The 26122-nt window shown below is 38.0% G+C and overlaps 1 long non-coding RNA gene across 1 annotated transcript in view; it reads left to right on the top strand.

Annotated features, from left to right (window-relative positions):
* The window catches only part of LOC136285827 (uncharacterized), a 79491-nt gene that overhangs the window by 45892 nt on the left and 7477 nt on the right, over window positions 1-26122 (top strand). The window contains exons 2-3 of the long non-coding RNA XR_010719558.1: window positions 24254-24344; window positions 25627-25761. This is a non-coding gene — a long non-coding RNA (uncharacterized lncRNA). The remainder of the gene's footprint in view (window positions 1-24253; window positions 24345-25626; window positions 25762-26122) is intronic.

The raw sequence follows: 26122 nt of genomic DNA, 5'->3' as shown, positions 1-26122 counted from the left end.
ACCATTTTTCCATGGAATGTCACCATTGTGTCAGTTAACGAGATGATCCTGCCTTTCTAAAAGTTTTATTGGCTTACTGGATTTTTATTTTCTGACTGCTGAAGAAATTCCTGCTGATGACAAATTGTCTTTGTATGAAGTGTGAACCAGAATCCCTCTGACTAGTTGTGGTTAGCAAAATTCCCACACTATTTTTGCAATAACAGTGTTTGCCAGAAAATTCAGTCCAAAATTCTATTAACATTAGGTATGCTTTGCGTAATGAACTTACTGTCCTAATTTCCCCATATTCTTAATTCAATTTTTAGTTGAATCTAATATAATTCCTTTTATATTGTCTAAAAACTTTGAGCTTTTTAATTTATTTTTTTAAGTAAAGCGCAGATTAAAAAAGCTCAGATTCAGACTGCATCTTCACTTCATGTCTTCATAGATATGACAGTTCACATCATTTAATGCTATAGGACCTCAACTGTTTCTTTATTTCATGATACCAAATGTATCATTTGGATAATTGGAACAGATAGACCCGAGTCTTTTTCTAGCCCTGCAGTTGAGAATGAATGCTTTGGTTGGGGTTTAATGTCAAGATTTCTGATGAATTCCAGAGCAAATGGATTAATACCTAAAATTGACTGTTGGATCTTTGGTCTGTCAAAGATGTGGTGGGAGTAGTCTCTCATTGTCTTGCTCAGTTAGTGTGTGACCTTCAATAAGTCCTTCCACTTCTCTTTTCTCCACTTTCAGTCTTTAAAGGATGATAATGGTTAGTGAATCTCTCAGGTTTATTGTGAAAATTAATGGGCTAATAATTTTAAAGCCCTCTAGCTCATCAAAAGATACTTCAGATTATTTTTCTTCCATCTTATTAATGATCTAAGAGAAGTATGAGCTAATGAGTAAGAGGTGAAAATACATCTCCCATTATTAGTTCCAAGAAACATCCACTACTTCTAAATCATAAAAAAGAAGCACAGATTGTTTGACAAGCTATCCAACACTGGCTGTGAATGATTCTTACTGAAATTGCTGAATCATTCTGCACAATATTTTACATTCTTTAAAAACCCACACATTCAGTAAATCACCCTGAAACTTCTATCTTTCTTAAATTAACAAATGAGTTTTATCAGACCATTCATTTAGGCTTTTAAAAATTTTAAACAGCCTCTTTAGACTTGTGTGAAGAATTCAGTATGCTTGGGCATCTGGCATTGATTTTAAAATTCAAAGGTATAAGCCTGAGCTTTAACAGCATCTCATTGGTTTGAATCTCCTTTAGCTTAAAGGCCTTAATTTGCTTTAACTGATACATGTTTAGGGAGGAAAATTCGCAGTCTCAAGGATAAGTGGTGAAAGACAACAGAATTGTACAATGACTTTGGGAAACAAAGGATGTGGATAAAGGGAGATAAACACAGCTCAGTTGGAAGAGACACAGATCAAAAGAAACAAGTATATGTGATGCTCCCAACACCCAAACAAGTTTATATGAGGCTCCCAATAGCCACAGGTTGTATGAATATCTTGCTGTCATTTGTGCCTTTGGAAATCTAAAGACTTACTTTTCCTTCTTTTGAATTCAACAGCAAATCACTTGATTGCTTTGTTGTAGAAAAATCAAGCTTTAATCATTCCAAGTCTATGGTATTTTGATCAGAAAGTCCGTCCTTCACAGTGGTGAGCTGATGCCTTACAGACGAATGTAAATGTTCCTAGAATTGATTGCTTGTGTCTTTTTATACCTGCAGTGTTTTTTGTTAGGGAATTGCTGGTTTTGGAGAATAAGTAGCCTTTTTTCTGGCCCAAAACACAAGAGGGAAGACCAGTACAAATTAAAACTTGCACCTTCTTTCAGATATTTCTCAATCTCTTTAAAGTATACCTGCTTAGCAAATTTGTATAATTTGCTCTTTAAATCCCTCTGGAATTTACATGTTCTAGGGCTAATCTGTGCTTTCCACTATCTACTTTTACCTTTGTGGAACCACTTATATTGGCTATACTCGCAGTAGCCTGGTTTGTTGCTGTAGTGATAGAGAATAGCATGGCCACCAAAATGGTACAGTATGGTTGAATCTTGAAACAAAGCCTCTCATTGAATTTTGTTGTTCATATAAATCGCTATTATCTTTTGTTGGTTGAAAACAGAGTGATCTCTTCCTAGCTGGAAACTCTGTTACATACAATGAAATGTTGTACTAAGATCTCTGGAGGAATTAACTCTCATTGCTGTCTTCTTTTCTGTACATGAGATTATACAATGCTGAATTTCTGCACAAACATTTGTATAGAATCTCTTTATTGCTTTGTTAGAATCTTGTTCTGACCAAAGGAATTAAATATTTGTGAAATCTGATGCATTTTGCAATGAGGTATCTGATCCTAAAACATCATAGACATAATGGTGGGTCTTTAGAAGCTGCATTCTAAGAACAGGTGACCTAATTGGCTCTTTCATGGTGCTGTTACAGAAAGCTGACCGTGGTTGCTGCCACCATCATCTTTCACTTGTAAGGAAAACTCTGGGATCATACTCATTTGTCTCACCCTTATTCTCTGGGAAATCAGATGCAATTTTTAATTCTTTTTTCTGTTTTATGGTGTTATTCTAGTGAACAATTTGATAAATACACTTAATTATATTTTGATGGTTTTTTAATACAAAACTTGTTCAGGTGCTGAACCATCTGAACCCCCCCTTTTTACTTGATCTGCAACTGGATTACCAGAACACAGAATCAACTAGGCTGGAAAAGACCTTTGAGATCATCAAGTCCAGCCCATGACCAAACACCACCTTGGCAACTACACTGAGTGCCACATCCAGCCTTTTCTTAAACATTTCCAGGGATGGTGACTCCACCACCTCCCTGGGTAGCCCAGACTGAAATACCTTTTTATAGAAAAGCCAGATTGAAACCCCAGTCTGAATTTTCACATTATGTATTCCCTCTGCTTTACTTTTTCTCCATATTTTCTCGAGAAAATATCTAACTTTTCAAAACCTTCACATTTTTAACATTTGTTCCCCTTATTTTTACAGAGACTATCATTTAGGGTCATTCTTGGTAGAATAACTGGCATGTATAATCAAATTTCAGACTAATAATAGTAAAATATCACTTTGTTTCATACTTTTCATCTGTCAATATTTGTAGACTTTTTCATGAATGTGAAAATCATTCCTATGCAGGCAAATTATGCAGTCCACTGGTGAGCCATTGTGTTTCATTAACTTGGTGGGGAAGGCAGGAGAACAGGGGGAAGAGTTTAAGAAAGGCCGTAGCTGTATGATGGCTCTAAGGGGAAAAGAAAAAAAAAAAATTTTTAAGTGAATGTTTCTCTTGAGCCTTCTACACTTACCACTCTAAATAACACTCTGATTTGTGGTAGGTGCTGAGTAAAGTTTGGCCTACAGACATACCATGGACGAGTTTTGGATGGCACTTGCAGGAAACACCATGGCAATAGATGGTCATGCTTTTCACTTCTGAGATCTGTTGACCTGTGGCCTTTAGGTCAAGGTCTCCTTGACCTTGCCAGACTACAGTGCAATTGTTGAATTTGTGGGCAGCTTCTCAGGCAGCCTGTGCTAGGGTGCTGTTTCCTGCCTCTTGGACAGCAACAGTGAGAGCTGCTTTGTGTGGAGGTCTGCAATGCTGGAGATTCAGTAAATTCAACTTGCTTCCCAAGAGGACTTTGGGAGGGTCATAGACCATCTCCAGTACTTTGTCCTATTCAAATATCTGTACAGAAAATCATTATACATCAATCTTCCTAAGGTCTCAGAATCCTGACCCCTCTTATCAGCAGAGTGCAAACAAAAACTTCAAAGTGTTGAAGATAGAAAGAAATTGGATTTGTGCCTGGGTAGGACTAGACTATCTTACAAGAGGCAGTGGAAATGTACCTGCCACGAGCAAAAAGGTCATTTGTTCAGAGGAAAAATTCCTGTGATGTACTTAGCTGGATGAAATTTTTTTTCTTTGAATTATTGCCTTTTGTATTCAAGGTACTGCCGACTGCTGTGCAATAATGAATTAGAAGTGCAGCACCTATGTAAGCAAATGTAGCTCCAATTATACATTTGGCAATGACTTGCATCCTGTCTACAACAAGCTGAAAGTGTTATGAAACACAGAGATGTTTGATTTTGGACTAGAATGTGTTGCCCTCCAAAATTATATAGTATAGACTTAAATATCTGTCTAGAACCAGTGGCAAGCATCAAATTCTCCTGATCTTTCCTGAACATGTGTCTTTATTAGATAAAAGTTTATTATATAATGCCAAATTTATTGTAATAAAATATTCCAGCTAAATCTGAACCCACAACAGCCCACCACTGTACATTTCTTATGTATTCTTCCAAAAATATTAATAATTTAATATTTTAATATGTACTCTTAAGATGGCTGCACAAACCTAAGCAAAATTGTCAAGAGAATATTACTTACATTGGGTGATAAGTAAATAGGTCTTGTAGGCAAAGCAAAATTTAGTCAATTAACTATTCACATACTAATGAGGATTTCCCTCAAATTTGTCAGCCAGATTTTTTTAAAAATTAAAATCTTCCAACTCACTGCTTGAGTAATGTTAGTCAGACCTATTTTTTTTACACCAGCAGAGACAGATACTAGATATTTTCTACTCCTAGTGGCTCTGTCCTAGCTGTGTCTCCACACTGTACCGTCACAATGACTCGACTGAAATGAGTTAGTGATGTTGGTCAAGAGAGGAATCTGAGGGAAAGTATGGCTGGATTTTATCTGCTGGTTATGGCCCTGCTACCTTCTGGCTGGCAGAGCCAAATGCAGAATGAGGCCTTGGTTTTTTTTACCTTTGAGAAGTCAAATACAATTTTGTCTATAATGTGGTCAAAAGCTTGCACTAGTCCTAACCCTAACTATAAGCATTGAAAAGGCTTCTTCCCAAGCCATGCAATAACAGCAAAAACTGAATGCATAACCTCAACTGTTACTCTTGAGCACTTCAGAGAAATGCATTAGTTAATTGCTAACTATTATTACTGCTAGCTGCTACCTGGTTAAGTCTGCAGTTTATTTTACTACAGCCTGCTGCGGAATAATTCTTCTGTTCCATGGTACGCAGACATTTTCCTTAAATCTGAGAAACTCCGCACAGAGGTAAACACACTGCTTGTTTTTCACAGGAAGTTCTTTTGTGAACCCTTATTTCTCAGCTGTATTTCCCATCTTTCTTGTTACCCACCCATTCTCCCAGCATCTGTGAACTTAGTGCTCCATTCTACGGCTGCCTTCCAGTACCTACAGACTGCATAACAGAGGCAACAGGAGCTGCTTCATACTCTTGCAGAGGTGGCCCCTGTAGGATCATCTCCATTGTAATGGCCCCCAACACATTCCTTCATTCATTCTTGCAGCACTAAAGGCTGAAAATGCAAAACCTGCGTCTTAGCTATACCTCTATCACATGGGAGCTCTGGTTATGAGCTCTGCTCGTAACAACATCTGTGATTTTCATCTGAAGGATATCAATGTGATAAAAAAACTGGTAAGAGTAATAAGTTATCTAGTTTAGTGGTCAAGTTGGGTTGGAAGAAAATAATTTCAAAGGATACCAAAGCATAGTATTCACCTCAAGCTAAAATGTTTTGTTGTTTCTTATAGATTACATAAGATCAGTTTCTTCTTAATTAGAAATTTTATTTGTGTTTTTAAAGCACAATGTTTTGATTTATAATTTTTTCTGAATTATCTGTGGGAATTGATATGGTAAACTTCAAATAGACGTCTTCAAATGACACTTTTACTTATTTTCATAAAATATGATAAAAACATCTGCTTGGTTTTATTATCCTGTCTTATTGCAAGTATTTATACAATCATCATCCCAGCCGTATTTATGAACTAGCTAGAAATTACTTGGACTCAACAGCAGCTGCATTCTACTAAATGCATGCAATGTAAATGAGGTGCCTCTCAATTTAAGAACTGCTTCTCACCTGTTGAGAATCTCATAGAAGTAAATTTGTCATATCACATCCTCTCTTAGCCTTAGGGAAATTTAGGCACCTAATATTTAATTCATATTAATTTAAATGTTTCATAATGCAGCAGTTGCTAAATAATTTTTTTAATGATATAACACATCCATAATGACAATTTAAAAAATTGTAAATATATTTGATACAAAAGTTCAGAGGAAGGTGAGGGGCAAAGTAAGTCCACAAGAGTTTTCAGAATGAGGTACCAGAAATTTTTACTTCCAATTTTATGTGAAGTATAAAGAGCAAAAACAAGATCTTTTCTCTAGTATATCCCTCCCTTCTCCGCCTCCCCCCACTTTGCAACCTCAAAGCATTAAACTGCTTTCTAGTTTTAGATAAACAAAGTCCTGATGGATTACACAGTGGAAAGTAGAATAGGGAATACAGTGGAGCTTTAGCTTTAAAAAAAGACCCAACCAAGCAAATCTTATCTCTATGGCTTTAAAATTATGTGTGTGTGCGTGCATATGTGTGTGTTAAGGGATTCTGTGTTGATATTGCATTGCTAAATTGTTCATAGTTAAGCATTTGCGAACACTTGGTATATACGGAGTTTTTGATTTATGAAATGGGCCCAGTGGTCAAAAGATATATGATTCGTTTCAGTAATATATGTGTCTGGTGGCACCTGATCTATTAATCAAGAGAGTGATTTTCCAGTCAGGCAATGCTTTGCAAGTAAGACTGATTTATTTATAAGCATAGAAAATAATGGATAGTTCATGTGCCTGATTTATAAGTAGCATTACTGTCATACAGATGGTTTGAAACTCAATACTTTATATGTTAGATGTAAATATCTATTTTATTAATAAAAATGGACTGATTTATGTGACTGATTTATAAATCTTTATTCTAGATTTTAGCAGAAGTCATGCTCTGATATACATTATTTCTCAAACAGGCTATTTTCCAGGGTCCAAATTTTGTAATCACAGTTTATCGTATTGATATTTACTTTGCATTCTTCTCGCTTCATGTTCTTACCAAGATGAATTGCTTTTTTTGTCCTTTTTAGGGTACTGCCTTGATGAATGTTGTAAAGGGGTGATTTTCTATCACTTCACACCTTCTCTCCGAGTGATGCTTTCTGCACAGCCTTCACATTTAGCAGTAATTTCTGACCTCTGTTTATGTCTGGATACCACTTCAAGAGCATCTAGTGCTTTTTCTTAGTAGCTGCATACAAATTACCACAGCAAACAAACTAATGAATGGATAGAAACTGTAGCCAAGGGTTGCCAATACTTCACAAATCTGTTAGCGGCTTGGGAATTTGGGCTATAAACCTAGTACTTTGAGATAGTAAGCGTTCAGTTGCATAATTAAATTGAATAAATTTGTTCCATCTGAGATCAAAAGGAGAAGGTGCCTGTAAGGCAGATCTTTCTGCAGTTTTTAATCAGCATTGGATTGTATCTAAAACGTATTTGTAGTATTTAATCTTCTTTTTTTTCCCTTCCTCATACTATTTCTCTGTTGAGGACCTTCACTCAATTTTTACTGAAGTCTGTGCTCCCCAACATATCCTTTTCATCCATGGAATTCTTGAATAAAGAGCAAAAATTCTGAACTTTTTATTAAAAAAAAAAAAAAAAGAAAAAAAAAAAAAGAAAAAAAAAAAGCTTTTAACTGAAAATCATACAACAGATTTGAGTCAATTTTTGGGACAGTTTCAAAAATATTAGTAATTTGCAAGCCTGCAAGGAGTACTTTACACAAACAGTGCCTGATTGAGCTATTCATAGTGGGAATTCAGATACTTATTGAAATGCTTACTGTTGGTCATCTGGCTTTGTTTGCTGTTTAATGGTTTAATCTTCACACAGTCTCAACAAACAGCTACTTATATGAGTTGTGATTACAGTCATGACAAACACATGCAGAAACCACAACTCAAGCTTACTAATTCATGGGGGGATACTGTCAGGAAGAGGGGAGTGAGTAAGAGTTTGGATCAGCATTGGATCACTGGATATGTAGCATTGCAGCAGTACCTCGAGGCCCTGACTTACCCTGTCCCTCACTTTACAAGACAGCTGTCCAGGAGAAAAAGGAACAGTTCAAGGATATCAATAACCCAGATCTCTTTCACATTAAAGTTAGGGACAGGTCTCATTATACTTCACATGGAGATGCAGCATGCCGTGAGAGAGAAAATTGGAGCTATGACCCCTTCAGTCAATTGTTAAATTCTTGTCTGTTTGAACAGAGTTAGTACACAGCTTATTGGGAATTTATAGCACAAGGAAGGGGGGCAAAATCAAGCAAGATTGTCTTGGAGTAAAGCCAAATGCAAAAAGTCAGGAATACACAATCTTGCAGGGGCTGTCATACAATCATATTGTGACTATTGGTCATGTCCCTGACCTCTAGAGTTTTAGTGGATAAGGTAAATGGATGTGGATGGAGAAGAATTCTGGAAGTCCACAGCAATGCAGTGACTGGGCCAAGGCCAGAGAGAGTGAGAAAAACACAAATATCTCAGCTCTGTGATAAGAGGATGTTCAAAGATTTGTGATTAAAATTTTGTTCTCCTTCTCTAGTCTTCATTCACTGCATTTCAAACAACATGAACCACAATAAACTGTAGAGGGTTTTGCATGACAGAAACTTTAAGCAGATCTTACGTTAATTAGAATAAGCTAGAGTAGCTTCAGATCCTGTAAAGAGCACCATTTTTATGATCAAATTCATGTTGAAGAGATTCACTAACAGCACATTAACTCACTGTAAAAGATCTGATAAAGTTTAGATGAGCTACACAATTGACTATATTTCTTGGAACATTAATTATAATTTAAACTTTAATATGCTTACAACTGTTACTTTGAGAATAAGAGGACAATTTAAAACAATAAAACATTAGGTTTTTATTGATTGTGCTTCATTTACACTGCCATATTTTTAAGTTATTGTGGGATTAGCTACTGTACCTTCAATTTAGAGATGGCTGGAAAATTTCTGAGAGTTTTGCATACGAAAATTCGCAGCTGGAGAAAATATTTAGCAATCATTTTCTCAAATTCTGTGTTTAAGAAACTACTCTGTGCTGTAAAAACTAGAGAGAAATATTTTGGCCTGACTGAAATCTGAATATGTGGTTTCACAAATCACAGAAAAGTGGAGTTTGGTACCAAACTGGTCTGCAGTGTTAGCACATAGAAAGAGTTCTGTTATCTTGAAAGTCCTGGTAAGCTCATGGTTTGAGCTTTCTCTCTGAACTGCAATATTCATGACGCTTTGTTTCCTACCTTGGCCTTATCCTTATCTGTCCTTTCACATATATGCAGAAGCCCTATCAACTGACTCAGGCAGAAGGAATGGGCAAATAACATCAAACTATAATTTTCAGACCTAGTGCAGTGGATTTGGTGAAGAGAATTTCTGTCCAGTTAGCTAAAATCATATATTTTCTGCTTGATTAAAAAAACCTATTTTAGTCAAATTTGAAATGCTAGAATATTTTAATTTGTGTGTTTCCAGACATATTCTGTATTTTCACCCTTTCTCTCAAGAGTAACACCTTTTCTCTTTCAAGTTTCTGCTCTAATCCATCAAAAAAAAAAACCCTCAGAATTTCTTAAAGGACAAGAGCAATGATTGACAAGGAGTTTCACCTCCAGCTGTTTCACGTATGTTTGAGCAGGCAAATGGCTTTGAATTCACACATTGAGTTATGGCTGTAGTGCCTATATAGTTACCCTTAAGGGTCTTCACTGGTACCTGTAGTAGGTTTTTTTGGCTTCTGAATCTGAAAGGACATTTTGGATTCCCAGCTAGTGCAAATCATTGCTGACTGGAGCCTCCCAGCATTTACACCAGCTCTTTGTTAATTTCACTGATGTTGCCTTCTCATTCACCCTTTACTTACACAACCACTTTAATGGTATTATGTAATTGCCTAAGCACTTCTGTCAATTTCTCTTATTTTTTTAACATTTCTAGAAATAAATATGCACACAATACGTGTGACTGTCTTGTCTTCCTTCCCTTTGCTTAAAAGGGTTTATTTACTTCCCATTGTCACATTGTGAATATAGACTATGAATTTATCATGAGTACCAGAACGCTCCTCACAGCTGTAACTCTTGCATTCTGCTCCAGTACTATTTGTCATGAACCTTTTTAAAGATGAAATTAATGAAAAACATCACTGGATGAATTACTCAGTTCTGAGTGTGTGTGTCTGTGTGCATCTAGGACTTGGGAGGAGAGACCTTTTGGAAATATCTGCGTTGGCAAGCCATAAAATTTCTTACTAACATGAGGAATCTTAGAAATGTGACTAACAAATGAGCATAATGTTGTTTGAACAGTGTGTCACCAAGAGATAAACACTCATTTTACGTGAGCTTGCTTCCTGTGTCATAGAAACATAGTCCCTGTACCATTAACTCTTTTTCTGATTACTAAATCTTTGTGTTTAGGTCCTCTTTTAAAAGTAAAGTATTGCAGTAAAAGTCTTAGTTGTGGTCTCTTGGAATATTAAGGTAGATCTTGCAGCTCTGTGATAGCAAACATGCTGGCTTTGGTAAACAGCATGGAACCACTGGAAAGAAACAAAGCCAGCAGAGTGGTAACCAGGATATCGTTCCATATGTGTCCTCTCATTTGAAGGCTTCATTTCCTTCCTGCATTTGAATCAGCAGGTATAGAGATCCATGGAAGTAAACCATGAATACTGAGACAGAAATGAGCAACAAAATTGCAGTTGAAAGGTTTGGCTCCTATAGAAGACCAAACACTGCCTTGTTTCTCTATTTTACCTAAGCAATTTGCCCATTTTCCCTCTACACATTTGCTTGTATTTTGAACCTCAAGCTGAGGGCATTAGCGGCAGGACAAATTGCATTGTTAAACTGCATTACAGTTACTGGGATCCAAGCACCAAGCTGTTCAGTGGCCACCTAGGAATTGCACATTGCTGAAAGAGCATAATGATCAACGGAGTTTAAATCACACGGTCATTGGACTACAGTGTATATAATTCCAAATTAATTTCTGACAAAACTGAACCCCAAACAGTGTTGGTTATGGTCCACTGTGTTGAGCTGCAATGGAAGTCACATATTTAAATATTCAGAGAAATATTAGGAGCTTTCTTGGAAAATTCAGTGACTATAGCAGTTGAATTCTGCTGTAAAACATAAAATATGTAACATCTTAAAACAATACTTGCCATTTGAAGGAATATGATGTACAAAATTGTGAACTGTTCCTGCAGCTGAAGTTGCTTTAGAGCTTTAATGCAGGTTTTGGTGTAGGGTTCTGGAAGAGGTCACTGGGAGGCTTTAGCTTCAGGTGCTGACTGCCAACCCCACAGTATGCTTAGTACAGTGTCGACATGCACAACTCGGACAACTTAAACATGAGGAGTTCAACCTCGGATGCCAAAGCATGAAATGACACCACTGAGAATACATTCAAGTATTTCTTCCTGTTGTTCTCCAAGGATGACTGCTGGGTAAAATAATGTTATAAGTTTCAAGAGCATGATTTCCATGAACTCAGCTCTTAAATCCATCCCTAGTTTCATTTTAGTTACAACTCCCTGGCTTTCTTTTATAACACAGTCTGAAGAACTGAGATGCTGAGTCTTTGAGATGACCAACTGGGGAAGAGCTTGAATAAGATAGTTTCTTTAAGTATCCTAGGTTATATTTGTAGATGCATTTTTTCGTTTCTATAAAAAAGCTGATTTTTTTGTTTTGGTTGTTTGTTATAAAATATAAAAAGGATGCTTGACTTGTTAGCATAACATCTGCAAAGTGTTTAGGTCTTTTTGTGACATCAGTCTCATGTCTGAATGGGACTAAAAGCTGAGTTGCTGTGAATTTACTGTAGATGCACATTTCTTGACTTTTGTAAACTACCAGGGCTGGACCATTACTGAAAGAATTTCTAGTGATGTCTGCTACATCATTAAGTACCAGTGTTTTGGAGAAATCAGATTTTCCCTCTCTACTTTATAATATTAGAATTGATAGAAGTCAAATAGCTGCCTTGCATCACACCTTTTACTATTTGACTAGACTACTGTCCATAATAAAATTCAGTTTCAAGGATGACTCATGGTTTGTAGAAGAATGATGAACTTTAGTAACCACTGTAAGAAGCCTCTTGCGTTTTGTACCCACAGCTGTCCATATATAGGTTAGACTTCCTGTCCCTTGGCCAGGAACCTGAGCTTGGATCAATATTGTATGGCTGCTGTGGCCCTAAAAAGATGTATGTGTTTGCTCACTTACTTTCATGATTTTGCTGAATATATTTAGAAAGACGTGCTCTTCATTTAAGGAAATGAAGCAGCAGCTGTTGCTTGGAATGAAAATTTTGTTCAGCTGAGGCCAAAGCAACATCCTAAAAATAGTGGAATATCTTCAACTGTTAATACAACAGTAAGCTTTCAAAGCTGATAACACAGTTTTGTGATTCGCAGTGAAATTTAGTGTTGCATATTTTTTGCTGTGCCAAAACAGGAGAGCAGACACTCTGGATCACTGAAGCTGCCAGAAAATGGTGAATGGTTGACTGGTGCCAAGGCAAAACATCTGTAGAATAAAAACCCACCACTAAAATCTGTGCTTTTGGGGAGTAATTTGCTTAAACAGCTAGTATTTTTGTCAGCAAAACCCTCAAGAATGTTTATCCTTAATTGCAACAACATAAATGTTGATAATCAAGGACTTCAGGAAAAAATTACAGAAATGACAGTGTTCTCTAACTAAATTATTAAACATCACATTACTTTCACATATGAATCCCAATGAGTTTCTGTACTTATGTGCCTAGGAATTACTTGGCACTGATTACAGGAAAAATAATTCTTTGTGAGAAGGCTACAAGTGTGATTTTGAAATCCAGACTTCAGAAAAATTAATGACTTTATTTCCTGGCATTTGCTTAAGGGGAAAAATAGGGTTACTGAAGATATTTTACATTAGAATGAATTGAAAGTAAAGAGAGCAGGATACCACTACAGCACTAATGAGGGAGGAGGATGAGTCAGGACCTGAGCTGGGGATATCCTATCCGTTCTTCATCACATGAGCCAGATTGTGCTCTGCTGGAGGGCAGTGCCATAGAGTCTCCTCGTAAATCCCTGGCAGCTGTAAGTAAAAGGAGAGAGAGAATTAAAATGTCTACTGGTTAATGCTTAATATTTTACCAGCTCATCTTTCCAAGAACAAGATTTAGGACGTACATGTGATATGAGCTGCTTTTCTGGGAGCACAGAGGGAGGGAGGGAAGGGTTAAGTTAGTTCTTTGTGTGTTATGTGGTGCTGAGGTATGGGAGAAGGGAAGAGAGATGACATCTGGTGCTGATCTCAAACACCCACGCAATGAGAAGAATAGATCATCACTCCATCCTTAATTCCTGTTTACTAGGAATCCCAGTTCTTTTCTGGAATTGTGTCACCATGCAGAATAAATCAGTATGCAAGCCAGGTTGCTTTACTTACAGTACTTTTTTTTTTTTTTTTTTTTTTTTTTTTTAATATGAAAAGGGAAGAAATAAAAATCTTAGCATTTTTAATACAATTTAAACATAGTTGGAAGAAAATAAAAGTTAAAACCCACTGTCCTTGAGTGATACCTCATCTTTTTATCACATACTTAGCTCTCTTTGTAGATCAAGATCCAGAAGATTATTTGTCTGTGGTGGCCATTGTTTCTTTGTTCCTGCTTAGAATAAGCATAACTTAGAATATTCTCTATGGCAGTTCTGTGGGGATTAGCTGTTAAGTGCCCTTTGAAGTCTTGGTCCCTAGGCACTTCTCTTGCCTGATCTTGTTGACAACCAAATGATTTCAAGTGTAATTGATCAGGTAGGAATAGCTACTGATCTACCTTGCATTACTTGCTTGAGGTTTAGCTCGCTTCTGCTGATGACTGTTTAGGGCATTATGGGGGAGGGTGTTAGGTGCTCTGAGCCATCTGGAGCTGGAGATCCTTTTGCTCAGAAACTTAGACCAGTGCCCTTATATCCCATTTTTTTGGGTATTTGTCTAGTTGTTTTTCTTTGCCTCACCAAGACAACCTGCATTTTACCAGTTGAATTTCATTCTACTTCTTTCCAGACTTTTCTTTTGCTTTATTTTCAGGATCATTTTGAATTCTATTTGTATCCCCCGGCACACTGGCAATCACTCCCAGCTTGGTGTACCTGCAAAATTAATAATCTTACTGTCTTTTCATCAGGCAGTTTATTAAGGAAAGCATCAAATAGTCCTGTACTTAGGATAGGCCCCTGTGGAATCTTGTGGTGGGTATGCCAAAGATGGTTTCAGAATTTCCCATAATGAACTGTACATATTGGCTAATAAACCTTTTAAAATTACTTTTTATATTGCTTTGGGAGCTCTAATGTGTGGTTTCCTCATAAATTTTGTGGCATAGTGTACCACCTTAACAATTAGTTCTTGAGTTTGCTTGACCGAAGAAGTTAACCTGGGGTTTTATTTCTTCTGAGAACACAACCAGCTGTGACTGCAAGGCTCTTTTGACCATAGGGCACTGTAAGTGAAGGGAAGGCTTGAAGAAACACGCTACTAGATTCAAGAGCGGCAATGAAATCAGAAAATCCCCTAATATCTGCAATTATACATGCTTCATTCCAGAGGGTAAGAAGATTAGGCTGATTTATGCTCACCAGGTTTCATAGGCTGGTCATGATAAAAAATCTTCCTGACCCTTCTTGGATAGCTTGTATGTGGTCTGAATTTGTAGTAGCTGATAAACACAGGGATCTTCCTCTTTCCTTAGCAGGGGTTTAATGCTAATAGCTTTTCTTCAGTAAGTTCCAATAGTTCTTATGGGTAGAAATAGCTGCTATTTTCTGGAGTTTTATCAGTGTACTTAGAGAAACTCAAGGGAATGTGTTGTCAGGGGCCTCAGAGATATGAAAATTGTTACCTTGCAGAACTCATGCAAGGGGCTAAGTTATTGACCACCAGAAGTCATGCAGATGCTGTAAAAGGAGGCAGATCACAATTCTTAAAGATAGAGGACATCTGATGTAGTAAGTTCACCAGTAAAATGCCATATAGGGTCACTTATAGGTGACCACACAGGTGGTTAGGGCCTGAAAGGAGCACTGAAAATTTTATCTGTTAAGCTGGGCTTGGTGCCATGTGTCTGTCAATAGGTGGACGTGGGCTGTTTCCACTCTGGTGCTTTATCCACTTTTCTGTTTTCTGGGTTTACAGAGTAGTCCACATTACTCTGGTTTGTCTGTAATCAGTAGCATGCCCTTGCTCATGCATGCTGACACTGTTGCATCAGTTCAGGCAAAGGCAGGGTTCAAAGTTTACCTTTACTTGCTGCTAATATCTCGCTTCTTAACTGAAATCTGATATTTTGGCACATTCAGAAGTTTGGTACCCTGGGTGGTGTCTTAAGTACAAACCGAAGAGATGATGGAAAAGATAAGATTTTGTTCTGTCTTTATTTTTGAGTATGGCATTAGGGTGTAGAACGAGCTTTGTGTGTGGATTCAGCCACACACAGAGTTTTTGGCCTCAAAACATACAAAAGTGTGCTAATTCTGCATTTTATTGAAAGTCCTGCAAACCCTGTTAATGAAAAATGGTATCTGCTGTCTCCCTGCAAGTGGTATCCTTAAGAAGTGAGGTTCTGTTAACCTCATCCAAGCTGGTAGGACTTTGCAAGAAGCATTGCACAGATTTGGATGGATTGAGAGAAAGGATTGTGATGTGCTTTAAGCAAATAACGAACCTTCTGAGCATATGAGGTCATGCAGCCCACAGCAGCTGTGCTCACAGGCTGAAGTATTTTGCACTTCATGGATCATTGTCCTTAGTGGGCCCTAGGTCCTACCAAGCCAGTCTCAGTTGACTTTGCAGGCCTCCTCTTGACGATGAAATTCCCTGTTGCAACTAGACTCTAAAGAGGATTTAGCTGCCAAAATCATTACAGGCTATCAAACAAGCAACAACCTCTTATGATTGCATGCCTTTTTTTTTTTTTTTTAATTGACCTGTGTCTCTATCACATTTATATTTAATAAGTGCCTTAATAAATAAGTATTTGATAAGAAAATCTTTCTAACAAGAAGCATCTCTGGCACCAACAGTGGAAAAGCATCAGTACAGGCATAATGATACATTCCTGCATTTGAAAAATGTCCTCCTGTGTGCAGTTTAAGACTGGCATTAGTGAAGACAGTTTTCATAGTTGTAGACCACCATGGCTGTAAGGGAAATTTAGTACCTCTAATTAGAGAAAATACTGTCTTTCTCTGCAAGCCTGTCCTTAGTAATTGAAGAATAATGTGTTAAACCATTATGATAATTAAATATATGAAGAGGAGGGTACACTTATTTCAGTTTGCCTTTTAAAAAATGGCTCATTAATAATTTAAAACCCTTTGCTTCAGGGTTTTTTAAACACCTAACTAAAAATTAGACTCCTAATTACATGTTAATAGTACAGTGGCAAAATGGGAGGGAAGAACAGAATCATAATTACTCATTCTCCCTGGCCTTATTTCAGCAAGTCATTTTAAAACGTGGTTTAAAACCTTCAGTAGTCAGAGAAGAAAAGGACTCAGCATAAAGACGGCAGCCACAGGAAAAATGAAACTGCAGTGTGCAAATGCTGTTCTATAGTGCTCGCTGTCAGAAATGTCTGAAGGGTTGAGGTTCTGTTTCAAGAGAGACTTTGAATTTGGAATCAAACCAAAATTGGAGAGAATTGTCTTTTCCAAAGCAAAATAGAAATAAGCATACTATTCTGTATGAGTACAGAGATTCATTGTCAACAGAGTCACAATAGTTCATTTTGAAAGGTGGCAGGAGAAGCCTGTCTGCTGCAGTGGCCTACTTCCATCACAGATGTCCATATGTGCTTTTTGGAAAAGCTTGTGTTCCTGAGATTTGGTCCTGGATAAATGTACTGAATTGTCTATGATGTAGTGATTGACAGTACTAGTGGAAAGGATTCATGCTTTTTAAGTAGGTTTCCTAATGCAGTGTTCTTTTCTTTGAAAGAACGGCTGCTTTTGCTGTTATGTTTCTAATGAATGATGTATGTACTGAGTACTGGTGAAGCAGTTTACTGCTTTGACTCACTCCTGGTGGCAAAAATATAGCATTTTAACAGCTTGTAAAGTGCTAGAGAAACTTTTAAAAGGGCTTACACTAACTGGCATCACCAACATTTATTTTGTCATTAATGCTCGTATTTCTGCTCAGTTTTCTTCATTGTGTCCAGATGGCCAGAAGAAAAAAATAAATTCTAAGATCAAAGATAGTAGAAAATAAGAGCACACCCTGTTTCAGCTCCTCCTCTCACATATTGTTTTTCTATTTGTATAAGTCCCAGACCATGTTATTGATGCCTTAGCATAGAGTGAAGAATAATACAGACCTGTGAAGTGTCTGCATATTGCTCCTTGCTTGATGACTGTTAAATGACAGCTCACCTTATTGCTTCTGAGGAATATTGCATGTTTTACCGGCTTTAGAATTTGAATGGATGAATCTGTGATTGAATCAGGGTTGCCACTCTGTCATTTGTCTCAGAAATCAGCGAGTCTCAGCTCCCTACTTTAAGGCAGATCTTTTCTTCCTATTGTTCATGAACCCTAGATGGATTGATTGAATTCTTTGGCTAGTTTCAGGAACCCAAATCTTTAGGTTTTAACTCTAGAAGCAAAATGACAATGTGTTCTATATTGTCCTACGGCAACATAACATTTGTAGGCTTGTATTCTTTTTCACGTCAAAGAGAGAACCTATCATCAGATTCTCCATTTGCTTGATTAACTTTGTAAGGTTACCTATTTCGGTCTCCGAAGAGTTGAAAAATTTCCCTGGCTTGTGCAGTTTGTGATGACCTTGTTCTACCTTTATGGCATGCTCTGCTTTCAACAACATTCAAAGCAGAATACCATCATTTTCTGTAATTCACAAAGGTATTGGCAGATTAAAGCTTTCAGCCATCCAGGCAATAAATACCACATTTTAATGCCACAAAGATACAGCTCCTCTTGCAATAGAGGAGAAAAGAAATAGAAGAGGTGGAACAGAGAGCAAGACTTGCTTCTCTCCCGTTGGGGGTGGTATGGTGAAGCTGCTAAATGGCGCTGGAGGGAGAAAAACTCATTACCCCAGCAGTTTACATTGCCTCATGCACAAACTGTTCTTGGTGGGACAGCACCCACAAGTTTGGTATTTTATATAAGCAAAGACCATGGAAGCATGACCATGTCTCAGTCCACAATTGCTTATGAACCTGGACCACAGCCTATTTCATCATTTTGAGGGCTGTTCACGCTTGTAAATTAGACAAATGCCTCTATCACTAGGAATGTTGGGATTGAGGCAGTAACTGAAATCAAGAGCCTTTGTCTATGTGTGTTGGGTTTGGTTTTGGTAGCGGTTTTTGTTTTGGGTTGTTGTTTGGTTTGGTTTGCTTTGGTTTTTCCCCAGTCTTCCAAAAGATCCTGTTGTTATTTAAGCTTAGTTCAGCTCTGTGGACAGTGACTTCCGTGGGTTTGGGCCTACCTCAGCCATGATGTGGGGCTGAAATGGGGCCAAAGGCCTGTGTCAGAACTGTCAGTAATGTACAGAGATCATCTTTGCCAGCTGTTTCCTCTGTGCTGCAGGTCTGAGTGAGCAGAGATGTGCAATGTGCCACGTGCTCCCCTTGAGGTCAAGGGATGCTGATAATGCCCTGTGCCTTCCAAGGCCACTTCTTCTTCTCCACAGTACAGCAGTAAGGCAGTGTCTGAGGAGGATTGCTGAGTAATTCAGAGAGCCACAGAGCAACTGGAGTGGATCCCAAGACTTACTTAGCGAATACACAGCAAAACTGCTCAAAGGGTTTCAAGGCAGTGCATGTGATTAATTATGATGTGCTCTTTTAAGGTTTTTCATGTTTAAAGTAAATAAAATGAAAAATGCTTTTCTGGGGGAAGCAAAGTAGTCTTATATCATATTGAATTCAGACAAATCATTACAGATCTTATTTTTTAATCTCTTGAATGGAGAAGTAATTTTCTCTTTGATTGTGATGAGGGAGAGGACCAGTGGGGAGAATTAATTGTTACTGAAGGCAAGTTATTTCTTTCCTTCATGTTTCTTCCCTTCCTTGGTTACCCAGACTGAGCTGAGACCTTCTTACACATTGTACATCCTTGCATAACAAACAATAACTTCAGCAGAAAGACATGCTGTAATCTCGGGAAATAAGTGGAAAAACTGTTTAAGGAAAAAGAAAATGGTCTTCACATTAAGTTAGCTTTCTAACACACACACACACAAAAAAAAAAAAAGAATATAACCTAATTTCATACATACACTTACCTGTACTTTTTACTAGTCGATCTTTACAATTAAAGGCCTGGATCTGCCAAAAAGGTGAGGCACACGCTGAATACTTACCTTTATTGGCACAAAGACAGAAGAAGGTAAGTTAAGGCAAAAATAAGAAAATCTTTTTTCTCAGGATTCAAAGGAGCTTTAACTGTGACTTTCACTAAAATAATAGAGGGATCTGATTTTTCCCCCCCCGTGATTTCTGGGGTATTTTTTACCTCTACAGCTTTGAAAGCACTGTAGAAGAATGAATATGAATAAATGGAGTAGTCTCAGAGATGGGGGGAAACAGGAACACGTAGATGAGTTACTGCATGCTCCATCTTAGCCAGTCAATACCAGAGCAGAGAACTGAAGCCAGGTGTCTTTGATTTCACCTTGGTGTGTCTCCCATGAAACCCTTAAACTCATCTGTGGCTTTGCCAAGAAAATAAATAGCTGCTTCCCTAGGGTTTACCCTTCTGTACATGACGTAGGTAATAGGGTATTCTTGACATGAAGAATTTAAAGATAGATAAAATTATGGGTAGAGACCCAGGTAATGATGTAACTCTTAACTTTTAGGATGTGGAAATTTGGGAAGTTTTTATAGGAATTAGAACTGTAGTACACTTGTATTTGCAATGGTATTTACAAGTCACTTCAAGGAATCTGTAGAGGTGATATGGAGAACTGTGAGTTAAAACTGAGGACAAACAGCTACAGAAAGTCTCTAAATTCTCTCCTCCTTTTAATCCTTACATTACTATTGGAAGTAGAGATGAAAACAACCTATTTTCAAACAGTTCCAATTATTGATGTATCTCTGATTACCCTTTGCTATAACAAGTATTTATGTAGTCAGAATTTTATGATGGCACAAAAGAAGTTAAGTGATTAACAATGATATATGGTTGTTAAATTATAGTCCTGTAGCTTCTGTAGTGAAACCCAGCTTCTCCATCCTATGTTGGTTGTGCCTGGTAAGTCTCTGAAGAACTCACTCCAGAAAAGAGAGGCTATCCAATGTCCTATGGCAGGCTGTAGGCAAGCCATGCCTGAAAAAGTGCATGAGTGTGCTCCAGCACCCAACAGCCTGCTCTAGAAGAAACTGGGTTGGAATGGAAGCCCTTCCAGTCATTTGAATGCATGAATAACTGAACTTCTACTGACCAGTGCTCCCCCACTCAGCTGAGACTAACATGTACATCAGTGAGATGCTAAGGGCACATACATGAAGAAACAGACTTCATCTAATATATGAAAAAGAAAGTGAGGGAGGGAATTTAAAAAAATGCTAAGCTCTGTTTTCTCCTCAACCAGAGGGTGAAATGTGAAGAACTGGCTTCAATTCTTACAGCAGCAAAACTTGAGACATCCACAATTTTCTATTTATTTATCTCTTCTGCTTCTGAAATAACTTAAAACCAAATAAAAACCCACCCAAAAATTAAGTCTGTCTTGGGCATAGAAGAGTAAGCCTTTACACACGTCATGAATGTGTCGTTGTGGAAGTTACCAGTGGCTCTCCTGAATGCTAACATAGGTACTATTAAGCTCCCTTAGGTATGTGAAGCAGAGATATTGTGAGGTCTTTGGATTTTTGTGCTGGTTTGAATGAAGCCTCGGGTCTCAAAACTGTTGTCATAATCTGATAATCTGTTCCATTTTTGAGAAACGGATATTCCAGTCCAAAGGTGAAGTAGAGACAAGGCTTCTGTCATTCTCCAGTGCTCAAAAGCTAAAAGGAAAATAAGAATGTTAAAGTCATAATTTAGAACTCCAGCAGTCTAACTTGAGTGTTTGGGTTTTGGCAATGTTGAAACAGCCTTACAGCAAGATGACTGGTTACATCTGTATACAGGGAATTCCTTCTACTTTCTTCAAGGCTTCTTGTTGAGGGTTGTGTTAAAGACCGTCCATGCATTTTGTGTACTACAAGGATGGGCTGTGCCTTGTCTGCAAGGAGCTTGGTATAATGAACAATATACTTGTACACAGCTGGAAGTTGGAGGGTGTGTTCTGTTTGACTTCTTGCATTATGAACAGTCAAGCTGATTTTAATCTTGATTAACTGGAGTGTCCTTCAAAGAAATCTCAGGGAGTGGAAAGAGCTGTTAGTCTTGCACAATTTACATATTGTTGTTGTGGATTATTTTTTGTTTTTCCTGAACAGAACACCTGCTCTCAGATCAGCTGTTAGACTTGCATGGTTTGTATATTGTTGTTGTGGATTATTTTTTTATTTTTCCTGAACAAAACACCTGCTCTCAGATCAGCCCAGGGAGAAAATAACTATTTCCAGAGGCTGAATGCTCTGAGAACAAGCAGTTGTTTGCTTGAGAAGGGAAAGAATAGATCTGCTGCCTCTTTAATATCGCAATTTACAGCTGACTTCACTGTCCTTTGCACGAGAGGAAAGTCCTCTGATAGTCCTTTGAATTTAGTGGAATCAAGGTTGCCTGCAAGAGATTTCTTCAGTCTGCAGGCTGTTAAAATGAAAATCACTGAGGTTGCCCGTTACATCTTAACAGAGAGACCAGCCTCTCTTTTGCCTCAGACAGTAGCTAATAAGATTGTTTAGGAAAGAAAGTATAATCTATATTTCTGATATTTAGTGGTGATAACAGCCAGGGATAAGGACTTTGCTGTGCTGGACACTGTTAAGTTAACCTCTGCCTTGCACAGCCCAGTTCATAAAGACACAACAGGTGTTAGTACAGAGCTATAGGCATTGGAGAGCTGGGTTCAACTTTGCATACATTAATATCACAGTGATCTTAATTGGCACAAGGGAGGCACCGATCTAACCAGTGCCAACAGACACTAATTCATCAGCATCAAGGCAGCTGTAGAGGTATGTGATTCTGGTTCAGCTGTAGTAGGGTGCACACACATCAGCATTACATTCTGCCAGTGCAGAACCACAGAAAAATGTAGTTTTTGCTGTCCCAGATTCCCTTTTCTCCTCCCTTCCTCCCCTCTTCTTCTCTGTGTTCTTTCTTTTGCAGATGTAGTCTGCTGCCACTTTTGTCCACTTGGACAGAAAGGTTTGAGCCAGAGAACTGGTTCTCTTAGACATGGAAAATTTCTGTTGGTACGTGGCTGAGGGAGAGGTCAAGGCCAGCTGGCTCACTTTTAACCTTTCCTACCTGTCTCTTCAGGTGGACCAACACTTTGCACAGACTGCTTCCCAAAGGCATCAGACCCCACCAGGACATGCTCTAGTGATCCAAATTAGCCTTGCCCTTTAAGTTCACTAAATTGCAGAAAGAGCAGGTGGACTAACCCACTCCTTATGTCTTCTCAGCTGGCCCAAATTTCAGAGGGACTCTGGTGTGGCTAACTTTCCACTTCTCCAGACATTTCACTGTTTTCTTCCATTGTTCTGCTATGCTTTATTCTGCCTCACTGCATTCCATGTTTCTCAGTTTTCAGGGAGGGAGCTTTTCAAATGGGATGCTTGTATCCTTTTGCTGAGTTGTAGAGGGCCCTGACAAAGCAGTAAGTTTGACATAGTTACAGTCTGAAATCCAGTTGCCGGCAGAACTTTCAAGCTGTATCAGCTTTCTGTGGATTGGCTCTCCTGAGCCACTCTGGGAAAATATTTGTTTGCCCAGCACTTCAAGTAGCAGATTCTAATTCCAATACCAAGATATTGACATAGTGATACAGAGGAAAAAATTATTTTCTTTTTCGAGGGGGTATGGAGAGAAGGAATGAGAGACGGGTAGATGCTAGGGCATGTAGCCAGGCAGAAAAGAAAGTGTAAATGGCTTGTGAGGAAGGGATTTTGAAACAAAATAAAAGAGTATTGATCAAACCCGGATTCACTTAGAAATGTTCACTGCAGAACTGCTTTCTGCTAAATCTAGTGTCAGGCACTGTTGCATGCAGGAGAAAGCTGGTCACTGCAGACTGTTGGTGTTTCCCTAACCCATTCTTGAGAGGAAGACCAGGGCTGGGTATTGTTCTGGTGAGTTTAATGCCTGCTTGGTCTAAGAAACTTCCAACCATCTAAGGGAGCAAAACCCCACTTTCAACCCTTCAACAAGGATAACCGGATTTGGGGGTTTTTTTGGTTGGTTGGTTGGTTGGTTGGTTGGTTGGTTGGGGTGGTTTCAATTTTTATTGTTTGGGGTTTGTTTTTTTTTTTTTTTATTTACTAACTGTAAGCTAAATTTATCAACCTGAAAATTAAGAGAACTTGCTTAGTAGCTTAAGTTCTCCTTAAAGTTTTCAAGTTGTGAAACCATTTTCTCCCTCTTATTGGTTTCATGGCCTTCATTCCCTCACCTCCAAACACTTGTGAAAACTGTTGATGGGGAAGGTAAGAATTGATTTGAGCACACTGGTGTAGAAAGTCAAATTTATCCATCTTGACTTTTCTCCTGCTTTGGCCAGCTCATGGAATTTTTTTTTTTTTTTTTACTCCTAGCAAAGACTAAGAACTACAGCAGCTGGGGAAAAAAAATAGTATGAGTTGATGCTTGTTGGAGACGCCATAGAGCTGTTAGCTATTTGGTTGCTGTAACTTTTATTTGTAGGTTTTACTTCAAAGCTTTGCACACGTGGGCTTGAAGGATTCCTCCACTCAGAAGTATTTGAATTGAATTAATTCATAGACTTGATTGCTAATGTAAGTTTTATGCATGTGTCCTGTGGATAGGAATTTTCCATGTCCTCTTACAGGAATCTTTTGTAGTCTTCCTGCTCACAACTTGTGCAAGGCCTATTTTTAGGTAGTCCTAATACCATGGCACTTAAAACACTGGGCAGAAGTGAGAGGGGTTCTTCAAACGTGAGGTGAAACAATTTGTCAAGTTTTCCATAGATTTTGCAGGGAATTTAAATCTTAGGTTGTAACCAGTTGTAATAATTTTCTCATCAGGTGGTATCGGCCAAAGCTGGTGATTTAACCTGGTGTGTGCATGAGTCTTGCTGACTGCAAGCATCATCTTCTAATGCCGTCTCATTCCCAGGCAAGGCTTCTCATCATTTTCTATACTGTGTTATAGTGTTTCTTTGAGGGGGTAAATGCCTACTGCTTACCAGAAGAGGGGCTGAATTTCACCAGTCCCTTGACAATGTAGCCACAGGATGCAGGATAAAATGAGAATATTTGATCCGTTTGTGTCAGTGGGTTTAGTGTGAGATGTTGGCCTGCAAAGAGAGCTCTGTGGAAGGACTAGAGAGGTTGAAGAGCCAGGATACAGAGAACACAGGATAAAATTAAATTAGGTGATGAGGGGTGCAAGTATAAAATGCAAGTGAATCAGAGACTTCTCTGGGGACTAGCCTGAAGGAAAAGAAAAGGGACAACTACTATTTAAACTGAATGAATTTTCAGTTAAATAATATCGAATACTGACTGTATTGTAGGGTAGAGATACAAAGCAAGTGCTTCCAGAGAAAAGCGGTTATTTTTGCCACTTTTCACTGTATTGAAGAGATCACATCAAATTTTGTACATTCATTTTTGATCTCTATTTGCTGAAAAGAAATTTCAAATGACATGGAGCTTGGGCTAAAAGGAGAGTTCTAGTTCAGCTAGAAGCATATGCTCCAAGAGTATGACCAAGGAAAAGCTTCATCCCCACTGTTCTCTAAAAAAGTATTGACATTTCAAAAAAAAGGGAGACAGTATAAGATACTAATTGACACCTATGGTGGCAACTTGAGTATAGAGATAATGGGAAGAATTAATAGAGCTTTTTCAGAGTAAAAGTGACCTACATTGTTAAGGTAATAGTGTTTAGTTTTCCATATGAGTGAAGATATGTTATACCTGTCATTGGGAAAATGAAAATACACTTTCTTGTGTGCATTGGCTAGACTCTTTTAGAAAATAAAGCATATATTTTGACTCTAATCCCCATAAACTTAGCTACCTCTCTAAAAGCTTAGAAAAAGAGAAAAGCAGAACATTTGAAAAAGTTTCCATAATAATTTTTAAGAGAGGTTTTGTGAATGAACAAGAATTGGAGCTGACATCTATCTATATTCAGTGGAGGCTGAACCTTATTTATTTTCAACTTTGTATAAACTACCACACCAGCCAAAAGTCATTAGAACATTCAGCCATATTCTTCTGGGGCTCTGTCAGCTATCTTGGGGAAAAAAAAAAAGAAAATAATCATATGAATTTATAATCCTTTGTTTTATGGGTTTTCTGTGAAATCAAAATACAGCTGTATGTTTATATGTGCATACTAAAGATGAGTAGGTGTATGATACAGATTTGTGGATTTTTTTTCTGCTCAGATGCAACCACGAGAAGAGAAAGAGTGCTATGGGCAGACTTTGCATGCAAATCTCAGTTCCAGAACTCAGTCATCACATTTGTATTACAGCTGTCCTCTACTTTTTAAGAAGTCCTCACTTGGTTTGAGAAACCAGGTATGTAAATGAACTGAACACTCACATTTGAGAGAATGATTGGAAGTGTTTTGTAGCGTCACTCTTCATTTGTGAGCTCTCACACAGGTAATATGGCCACCCCCAAACTCCTGAGAGATTTTACAGTTCCATCCTTTGTGTGCCCTCAGAACTGCTGTGAGCAGTGGTGTCCCCTAGACTTATGTACTCTACACTGTGTGAGTCCCTAGAGGTGCATTTTCAAGTCTATTTTAAAGTTTTTGAAATCAGCTGGTCTTGTTTTATGTCTTCTAAACACACAGTATCTGTAGATAATTAACTGGTTGTTGAAGGACAGTTGTTACAAAAAAGCTAGAAGGCACATTCCTCCCTCAGGCTGGGT

Source organism: Chamaea fasciata, unplaced genomic scaffold (assembly GCF_029207755.1).
Source record: "Chamaea fasciata isolate MVZ Bird 193981 ecotype frontalis unplaced genomic scaffold, bChaFas1.0.hap1 SCAF_2, whole genome shotgun sequence".
Taxonomy (NCBI): Eukaryota; Metazoa; Chordata; class Aves; order Passeriformes; family Sylviidae; genus Chamaea; species Chamaea fasciata.
This window is presented reverse-complemented; position numbering and strand designations above follow the sequence as displayed.